The sequence below is a fragment of the Hemiscyllium ocellatum genome, chromosome 18 (assembly GCF_020745735.1).
Source record: "Hemiscyllium ocellatum isolate sHemOce1 chromosome 18, sHemOce1.pat.X.cur, whole genome shotgun sequence".
Taxonomy (NCBI): Eukaryota; Metazoa; Chordata; class Chondrichthyes; order Orectolobiformes; family Hemiscylliidae; genus Hemiscyllium; species Hemiscyllium ocellatum.
In genome coordinates, this window is record NC_083418.1 from 19900511 (window position 1) to 19910725 (window position 10215).

Consider the following 10215-nt stretch of genomic DNA (forward strand, 5'->3'; position numbering starts at 1 on the left):
CACCCTCCCCCTCCCTCTCCCTCCCTCTGCCTCTCTATCCCCCACCCTATCACTGTGTGTCCCCCTCCCTGTCAGTCCCACACCCTCAGTCTCACCCCCATCCCCCTCCCCCTCCCCACCATCACCCCCACCCTCACCCACACCCCCTCTATCCCCCACCCTATCACTGTGTGTCCCCCTCCCTGTCAGTCCCACACCCTTCAGTCTCAGTCTCACCCCCACCCCCATCCTCATCCTCTCCCCCACCCCCTCCCCCTCTATCCCCCACCCTATCACTGTGTGTCCCCCTCCCTGTCAGTCCCACCCCCCCTCCCCCTCTATCCCCCTCCCCCTCTATCCCCCACCCTATCACTGTGTGTCCCCCTCCCTGTCAGTCCCACCCCCCCTCCCCCTCTATCCCTCCCCCTCCCCCTCTATCCCCCACCCTATCACTGTGTGTCCCCCTCCCCCTCTATCCCCCACCCTATCACTGTGTGTCCCCCTCCCCCTCTATCCCCCACCCTATCACTGTGTGTCCCCCTCCCTGTCAGTCCCCCCCCCTCCCCCACCCTATCACTGTGTGCCTCACTCACCTCTCGGTGATTTCTCTGGTGATCGAATCCACATCCGGGAGAAAAACCCAAAACATCAGCTGCCAGGCGGCTGCTTCCGGTCCGGCTGACATTGGCGTCCCCACCCCCACGTTAACCATTTCCGGTCCGTCTGCCATTACAGTCCCCACCCTCAAGCCCACCATTTCCGGTTCGCCCGCCATTACAGTCCCCACAATCATGCCTACCATTTCCGGTCCGCCCGCCATTACAGTCCCCACAATCATGCCTACCATTTCCGGTCCGCCCGCCATTACAGTCCCCACAATCATGCCTACAATTTCCGGTCCGTCTGCCATTACAGTCCCCACAATCATGCCTACCATTTCCGGTCCGCCCGCCATTACAGTCCCCACAATCATGCCTACCATTTCCGGTCCGTCTGCCATTACAGTCCCCACAATCATGTCTACTATTTCCGGTCCGTCTGCTATTACAGTCCCCACAATCATGTCTACCATTTCCGGTCCGTCTGTCGTGACTGTCCCTCCTTCAGGACGCTTATTTCCGGTCCGACTGTCATTACATTCCCCACCCCCACGTTCACCATTTCCGGTTTGTTGTTCCGCCCCAGGAACATACCTTTACAATGAAAGGCCCTGTCCCTGTCTATTATCAGACGTTTATTTTGTTGTACACCTTGCACAGTGGAAATAATGTGATAAACAGAAAATACTGACAAAGCACATAATATAATTAATATTCCAGTGTGACTTCCGTCAGAAAAAAAGTGAGAATGTGAGATTTTGAGGCTGGAGGAGGGAGTGTTTGCAGCATTTGTCATTAAAGTGATGATGGGGCTAGTCAGTGAAATTTGGATGTTATAATGTAAGGCTGCAAATGTGTTGCTGGTCAAAGCACAGCAGGTTAGGCAGCATCTCAGGAATAGAGAATTCGACGTTTCGAGCATAAGCCCTTCATCAGGAATAAGAGAGAGAGAGCCAAGCAGGCTAAGATAAAAGGTAGGGAGGAGGGACTAGGGGGAGGGGCGATGGAGGTGGGATAGGTGGAAGGAGGTCAAGGTGAGGGTGATAGGCCGGAGTGGGGTGGGGGCGGAGAGGTCAGGAAGAAGATTGCAGGTTAGGAGGGCGGTGCTGAGTTGAGGGAACCGACTGAGACAAGGTGGGGGGAGGGGAAATGAGGAAGCTGGAGAAATCTGAATTCATACCTTGTGGTTGGAGGGTTCCCAGGCGGAAGATGAGACGCTCCTCCTCCAGCCGTCGTGTTGTTATGGTCTGCCGGTGGAGGAGTCCAAGGACCTGCATGTCCTCGGTGGAGTGGGAGGGAGAGTTAAAGTGTTGAGCCACGGGGTGATTGGGTTGGTTGGTTCGGGCGGCCCAGAGGTGTTCTCTGAAGCGTTCCGCAAGTAGGCGGCCCGTCTCCCCAATATAGAGGAGGCCACATCGGGTGCAGCGGATGCAATAGATGATGTGTGTGGAGGTACAGGTGAACTTGTGGCGGATATGGAAGGATCCCTTGGGGCCTTGGAGGGAAGTGAGTGTGGAGGTGTGGGGCCTTGGAGGGAAGTAACACCTCTGGGCCGCCCGAACCAACCAACCCAATCACCCCGTGGCTCAACACTTTAACTCCCCCTCCCACTCCACCGAGGACATGCAGGTCCTTGGACTCCTCCACCGGCAGAACACAACTACACGACGGCTGGAGGAGGAGCGCCTCATCTTCCGCCTGGGAACCCTCCAACCACAAGGTATGAATTCAGATTTCTCCAGCTTCCTCATTTCCCCTCCCCCCACCTTGTCTCAGTCGGTTCCCTCAACTCAGCACCGCCCTCCTAACCTGCAATCCTCTTCCTGACCTCTCCGCCCCCACCCCACTCCGGCCTATCACCCTCACCTTGACCTCCTTCCACCTATCCCACCTCCATCGCCCCTCCCCCTAGTCCCTCCTCCCTACCTTTTATCTCAGCCGGCTTGGCTCTCTCTCTCTTATTCCTGATGAAGGGCTTATGCTCGAAACGTCGAATTCTCTATTCCTGAGATGCTGCCTGGCCTGCTGTGCTTTGACCAGCAACACATTTGCAGCTGTGATCTCCAGCATCTGCAGACCTCATTTTTTACTGTTATAATGTAAGGGAAGACCTGATCACTGGGGGAAGGAAGATTGGGAGAAAAATGTTCATGGCACAAAGCCAAATGGATAAATAAACTCTGTGTGTGTGTCTCTCTCTCACTTACCTGACGAAGAGGCTGCGCTCTGAACACTGGTGTGATTTCAAATAAGCCTGTTGGACTATCCCCCACTCACCTATTGTACTCTATGCTACTTTCTCCCCACCTCCACCCTCCTCTAGCTGATCTCTCCGCGCTTCAGGCTCACTGCCTTTATTCCTGATGAAGGGCTTTTGCCCGAAACATTGATTTTACTGCTCCTGAACTGCTGTGCTCCTCCAGCACCATTAATCCAGAGGGTAAAAAGTGAGGTCTGCAGATGCTGGAGATCACAGTTGAAAATGTGTTGCTGGTTAAAGCGCAGCAGGTCAGGCAGCATCCAAGGCATAGGGAATTCGACATTTCGGGCATAAGCCATTAATCCAGAGCCTAGTTGGACTATAACCTAGTGAAATGTGACTTCTGACTTTGTCCAGCCCAGTCCAACATGGCACCTCCACATCAAAAATATGTAAACATTAGTATTGTATGTATGAGAAAGGTCTTTATTCAGTGTCCATTGTTTGGTTTCCTTACTTGATATGCAACTATACTGAACAAAATGGTGTTTGTGACAATGCATATATGCTTTTTTATGCATAAAGTATATTTTTGAAATTAAAATAAATACAAAAAGGAAAAGCATTGTCCAGAGTAGGTGTCAATTTCACACTAGTGAACAGCTGGTATCCAAAAACTAAACAAAACAAAATGAGAGCAGGTTGAAAATGTGTTGCTGGTTAAAGCACAGCAGGTCAGGCAGCATCCAAGGAATAGGAAATTCGACGTTTCGGGCATAAGCCCTTCATCAGGAATCCTGATGAAGGGCTTATGCCCGAAACGTCGAATTTCCTATTCCTTGGATGCTGCCTGACCTGCTGTGCTTTAACCAGCAACACATTTTCAACTGTGATCTCCAGCATCTGCAGACCTCACTTTTTACCTGAAAATGAGAGCAGGAACAACTAACGATGAAAATGGAAGCTCAGTTAAAGGAGAGGTTATGATTTGGAATTGTGGCACTTCATGTTCAGTATTGAAGGCTGCAGAGAGCCCATTTGAAAAGTGAAGTGATGTTCTTTGAGCTTTATTGAAACATCTCGGGAGATTGATGTCAGGGTCAGGATAACCAAATCTCATGGTTATGGAAGCAGGAGTGGGATGAGGTGATGTGTGATTGTAGGAATGACTGGGTGCTGTGCTGATAAAAGAGCAACTCGCCAGGAGAAGAGTGCAGTACACATGCAGGTACATTGTGCTTGGAAAAAAAAGGTAAAGTTGCTTACTGTCCAAATGTCAAGCCTTCAATTAAGTTAAGAGAAAGGTAGTTAAAGTGGTGTGGGGAAACAGCAGCAAAAAAAACACATAGTGGACAGACAGATGTACAAGCTGCTGTGGACAACCACATAAGTTAACAGACAAGAATAAATATTCTACATTTGGATCAGTCTACAGAGCCTGTAAAAAGCACAATCATGAAGTAAAGGTGTGCTATACAAAGAAAGAAGAAGGTAAACGAGGTATTGTAGGCAGAGCAGCAGTGTGACTGATAATGTAAATGAACCTAAACATCCACTGGCTGGAAGATGCCAATCAGCTTGAGAACACAACAGACACACATATCATACAACTACGTGAAATCTCAGGGTATGATAGTTCTGGAATAATTCACACAATATTTCATGGAAAAATAATCATAAAATAATCAAAACCTGAAGCCTGATACCACAACACAGGGAAACATTATTATGGCATACATCACAACAAGAGACAACAAGAGTAAATCTATTGGTCCCTTGAGACAGCTGCACTGTGTTATAAGATCATAACTTGGAGGAAGGCTAATTTTGACGGTATTAGGCAAGAACTTTCAAAAGCTAACTGGGGGCAGATGTTCGCAGGTAAAGGGACAGCTGGAAAATGGAAAGCCTCCAGCTATAGTCAGGATAGATCAAATGAATCCTTAGAAGAGTATAAAGGCAGTAGGACTATACTTAAGAGGGAGATCAGGAGGGCAAAAAGGGGATATGAAATAGCTTTGGCAAAAAGAGTTAAAGAGAATCCAAAGTGTTTTTGTAAATACATTAAGGACAAAAGGGTAACTAGGGAGAGAATAGGGCCCCTCAAAGATCAGCAAGGCGGCCTTTGTGTGGAGCCGCAGGAGATGGTGGAGATACTAAACGAGTATTTTGCATCAGTATTTACTGTGAAAAAGGATATGGAAGGTATAGACTATAGGGAAATAGATAGTGACATCTTGCGAAAGTCCAGATTACAGAGGAGGAAGTGCTGGATGTCTTGAAACAGGTAAAGGTGGATAAATGCCCAGAACCTGATCAGGTGTACCTGAGAACTCTGTGGGAAGCTAGAGAAGTGATTGCTGGGCCTCTTGCTGAGATATTTGTATCATCGATATTCACAGGTGAGGTGCTGGAAGACCGGAGGTTGGCAAACGTGGTGCCACTGTTTAAGAAGGGTGGTAAGGACAAGCCAGGGAACTATAGACACACTTAGCCTGACGTTGGTGGTGGGCAAGTTGTTGGAGGGAATCCTGAGGGACAGGATGTACATGTATTTGGAAAGGCAAGGACTCCACCGACTTTTGTGTCATCCGCAAACTTGCTTACCCAGCTTTCAAGCCCTTCCTCTAGATCATTTATAAAGATAACAAAAAGCAATGGTCCCAAAACAGATCCTTGTGGTACACCGCTAGTAACTGCACTCCAAGATGAACATAGTCCATCAACTACTACCCTCTGTCTCCTTCCAGCCAGCCAATTCCTAATCCAAACCTCTAATGTATCCTCAATGCCATACCTCCGTAGTTTTAGCATTAGCCTACCATGGGGAACCTTATCGAACGCCTTACTAAAATCCATATACACAACATCTACTGCTTTACCCTCATCCACTTCCTTAGTCACCTTCTCAAAGAACTCAATAAGGTTTGTGAGGCACGACCTGCCCTTCACAAAACCATGCTGGCTATCCTTGATCACGTTATTCCTATCCAGATGTTCATAAATCTTATCCCTTACCATTCTCTCTAAGACTTTGCCCACCACTGAAGTCAGACTCACTGGCCAATAGTTACTAGGGCTATCCCTACTCCCTTTCTTGAACAAGGGGACCACATTCGCTATCCTCCAGTCCTCTGGTACTATTCCCGTTGACAATGACGACATAAAAATCCAGGCCAATGGCTCTGCTATCTCCTCCCTAGCTTCCCATAGGATCCTAGGGTAAATGCCATCAGGCCCAGGAGACTTATCTATTTTCATCCTCTCCAATATTCCCAGAACCTCTTCCCTGCATATTTCCAGGCCATCCATTCTAATCATTTGTGACTCCATATTCACATCAGCAACAGTGTCCTGTTCCTGAGTGAATACTGATGAAAAGTATTGATTTAGTGTCTCTCCAATCTCCTCCGCCTCCACACACAACTTCCCACTACTATCCTTGACTAGTCATCCTTTTATTCCTGACATACCTATAGAAAGCCTTTGGGTTTTCCCTAATCCTACCAGCTAAGGACTTTTCATGTCCCCTTCTCGCTTCTCTTAGCTCTCTCTTTAGATCCTTCCTGGCTATCTTATAACTCTCTATCGCCCCAACTGAACCTTCACGCCTCATCTTTACATATGCCGCCTTCTTCCCTTTCACAAGGGACTCCAATTCCTTACTAAACCACGGCTGCCTCACAAGGCCCTTTACACCATGCCTGACTGGTACATGCAGGTTACAGTGGGATATAGATAAGTTGCAGAGCTGGGCAGAAATGTGGCAAATGGAATTCAATGTAGCTAAGTGTGAAGTCATTCACTTTGGTAGGAGTAACAAGAAGATGGATTACTGGGCTAATGGTAGGCTACTTGGTAGTGTGGATGAGCAGAGGGATCTTGGTGTCCATGTACACAGATCTCTGAAAGTTGCCACCCAGGTAAATAGTGCTGTGAGGAAGGCATATGGTGTACTGGGCTTTATTGGTAGAGGAATTGAGTTCCGGAGTCCTGAGGTCATGTTGCAACTGTATAAGACTCTGGTGCAGCCTCATCTGGAGTATTGTGTGCAGTTTTGGTCGCCATACTATAGGAAGGATGTGGAGGCATTGGAACGAGTGCAGAGGAGGTTCACCAGGATGTTGCCTGGAATGGTAGGAAAATCTTATGAGGAAAGGCTGAGGCACTTGGGGCTGTTCTCATTGGAGAAGAGAAGGTTTAGGGGAGATTTGATAGAGGTGTATAAGATGATTAGGGGTTTAGATAGGGTCGACACTGAGAACCTTTTACCGCTAATGGAGTCAGGTGTTACTAGGGGACACAGCTTTAAATTAAGGGGTGGTAGGTATAGGACAGATGTTAGGGGTAGATTCTTTACACAGCGGGTTGTGAGTTCATGGAATGCCCTGCCAGTAGCAGTGGTGAACTCTCCTTCTTTATGGTCATTTAAGCGGGCATTGGATAGGCATTTGGAAGTTATTGGGCTAGTGTAGGTTAGGTAGGATTCGGTCGGCGCAACATCGAGGGCCGAAGGGCCTGTACTGCGCTGTATCTTTCTATGTTCTATGTTCTATGATTCGGGATAGTCAACATGGTTTTGTCCGTGGGAACTCATGTCTCACAAACTTGATTGAGGTTTTTGCAGAAGTAACAAAGAGGATTGATGAGGGCAGAGCAGTAGATGTGATTTATCTGGACTTCAGTAAAGTGTTCGACAAGATTCCCCATGAGTTAGCAAGGTTAGATCTCATGGAATACAGGGAGAACTAGCCATTTGGATACAAAACTGGCTCAAAGGTAGAAGACAGAGGGTGGTGGTGGAGGGTTATTTTTCAGACTGGAGGCCTGTGACCAGTGGAGTGCCACAAGGATCGGTGCTGGGTCCTCTACCTTTTGTCATTTACGTAAATGATTTGGATACAAGCATAAGAGGTACAGTTAGTAAGTTTGCAGATGTGTAGTGAACAAAATTGGAGGTGTAGTGAACAGCGAAGAGGGTTACCTCAGATTACAACAGGATCTTGATCAGATTGGCCAAAGGGCTGAGAAATGGAGGTGGAATTTAATTTAGATAAATGTGAGGTACTGCATTTTGGGAAAGCAAATCTTAGCAGGACTTATACACTTAATGGTAAGGTCCTAGGGAGTGTTGCTGAACAAAGAGACCTTGGAGTGCAGGTTCATAGCTCCTTTAAAGTGGAGTCACAGATAGATAGGATAGTGAAGGTGACCATATAAACCTCTATACAGTCACCCCTCAGCCTCTGACGCTCCAGGGAAAACAGCCCCAACCTCTCCCTGTAGCTCAAATCCTCCAACTCTGGCAACATCCTTGTAAATCTTTTCTGAACCCTTTCAAGTTTCACAATATCCTTCCGATAGGAAGGAAACCAGAATTGCACGCAATATACCAAAAGTGGCCGAACTAATGTATTGTACAGCCACAACATGACCTCCCAACTCCTGTACTCAATACTCTGACCAATAAAGGAAAGCATACCAAATGCCTGGTACTATTGCAACATTTAAGAGGCATTTGGATGGGTATATGAATAGGAAGGGTTTGGATATGGGCTGGGTGCTGGCAGGTGGGACTAGATTGGTTTGGGATATCTGGTCGGCATGGATGAGTTGGACCCAAGGGTCTGTTTCCATGCTGCATATCTCTATGACTCTATAACTGATCTGATTTTAATCTCAAATCCATTTTCCCTCTTTGTCTAATAATCTTCACCCTGTTGCTTACCCAGCATCTGTCAACCACTGCCTTAAAAATATTCAAAATCTATTCTTCCATCTCCCAATGTTTTAAAGACTCACTGCCCTTTGAGAGAACAATATTTACTTCATTTCTTTTAAGTGAGTGAGTTATAGTTGGTACACAAAGGAAACGATGTTAACTTTGTGTTAAATGCTTCTTTCTTTGTGCTGCATAAGTCAGTAATTTTGGAGACTGTAACATTCAGGAAGCCACTCAGTTCCAAGTTGTCACTACATTTTGCTGTTCCAAAATATTACTTACTTACTACCTAGAAATGGGGGCGAAGCTAGTCTAAGACTGGGTACCCAACAATTTTTTAAAAAATTAAACACAACAGACTTTGCAAACAAGTTTGGAATTATCCAGTTGGATCATCCTGACCCCCACCCCAGATTTTCATTGCATTCAACTGTGTGATCTGAATTACATGCAATGTGATAAGGTTTTCAACAGGTCATTCAGGACCGTTAAAGGACTCTTCACAAAAATGGAATTCAAAAATGATGGGCAAGGAGATGGCAAGTCCGTGGGTATGTGTGGGCGAGTAGTAATAGATTCTATACCATAGTACTGCTTTTAGGTATACTACTAGTAAGGCAACCAAACTATACTCAGTCAGAAATCCCAAGAGCAGTTGGATACCTCTACGCTGCAGATGTTCTAGGAGTTAGTAGGCAGCTAGTGAGTAAGAATTGGGATTCTGGAGTAAACCACGTGCAATTGAAAATGGGGGCCCACAGCCATTATTTGGTTGATGCAACTGAACAGGATTACAACTCGGGGAAAACGCCAAGGTGTTTCTGGCTTGGAGAAGCTAGCTGTCGGTGAAAAGCTGGAGTTGTGCCTGTGAATAAGTGCTGCCGTACAGTTTCCAGAGTCCAGGAGAGCACTGAGTCAGGCAGGGAGGGAGATCACCCAGTGTGGGAGCAGTTGTTGTGGCAGTTCATGTTAGAATGGTTTTTGGGAGGTACTTTCAAAACCAGAGCAACAAAAATGAAGAATTGTAATCCCTAGTGAAGTTTAATGAGGTTTGATGATCAGCTTCGTTGTGGAGAAAATATAGAGAATCACCAGGAGATGGAGAGAATTCTTCAAGAAGTAGTTCTTTTATTTGCAAATAAAAAACCGTGACACTGAGAAAACAGATTCTTGAATGCCCATGAACCTCAGGGTCGGTGGATTTTTATACTTTTATCATGGTTCTGTTAGCTTATCAGCACATCCAACTATATTAACCAAAGTATCTCACTCTAGCTACACAATAAACCAGTGATGTTAGTTCCCATTATCTCTTTAGTTATACATTCTACTTAATGTTATTCTAATGTCATGGTTAGATATTTATTGCTAACTCTGCTACAGTGATCTTCCATTGCAGACTAACCTGTCATACAGATATTTAGCTATTCCATCTATTACAATAGTGTCCTGTCTCAAGCTGATTCTTACTACCTACTAATTAGATATTTTAATGTCATGTCCCAAATATTTATGGTCCCAATCCTGTCATAATAACACTTAACGGAGAAACTTGCTTTGTTACTTGCATTATCTCATCTCGCCATAGTGACCTTTCAGCCTTAACCTTACCCTGCTAATTGGTGTAAGAGCACTCCACTATTCTTATCCCATCCTGCCTTCCACAGACTGCAGATTGCCAGTGGGCTGCATGCTTTCACCCTTCCCATACTTTC

At 46.3% G+C, this 10215-nt stretch overlaps 1 protein-coding gene across 4 annotated transcripts in view; it reads right to left on the reverse strand.

Moving 5' to 3' along the window:
- The window catches only part of arhgap1 (Rho GTPase activating protein 1), a 56897-nt gene extending 56231 nt beyond the window's left edge, over positions 1 to 666 (reverse strand). For all 4 annotated transcript variants that reach the window (XM_060838744.1, XM_060838743.1, XM_060838742.1 and 1 more), the window contains exon 1: positions 573 to 666. The gene's annotated coding sequence lies outside the window, so the exon portion shown is untranslated. The remainder of the gene's footprint in view (positions 1 to 572) is intronic.
- Between the last annotated feature and the right edge of the window lie 9549 nt (positions 667 to 10215).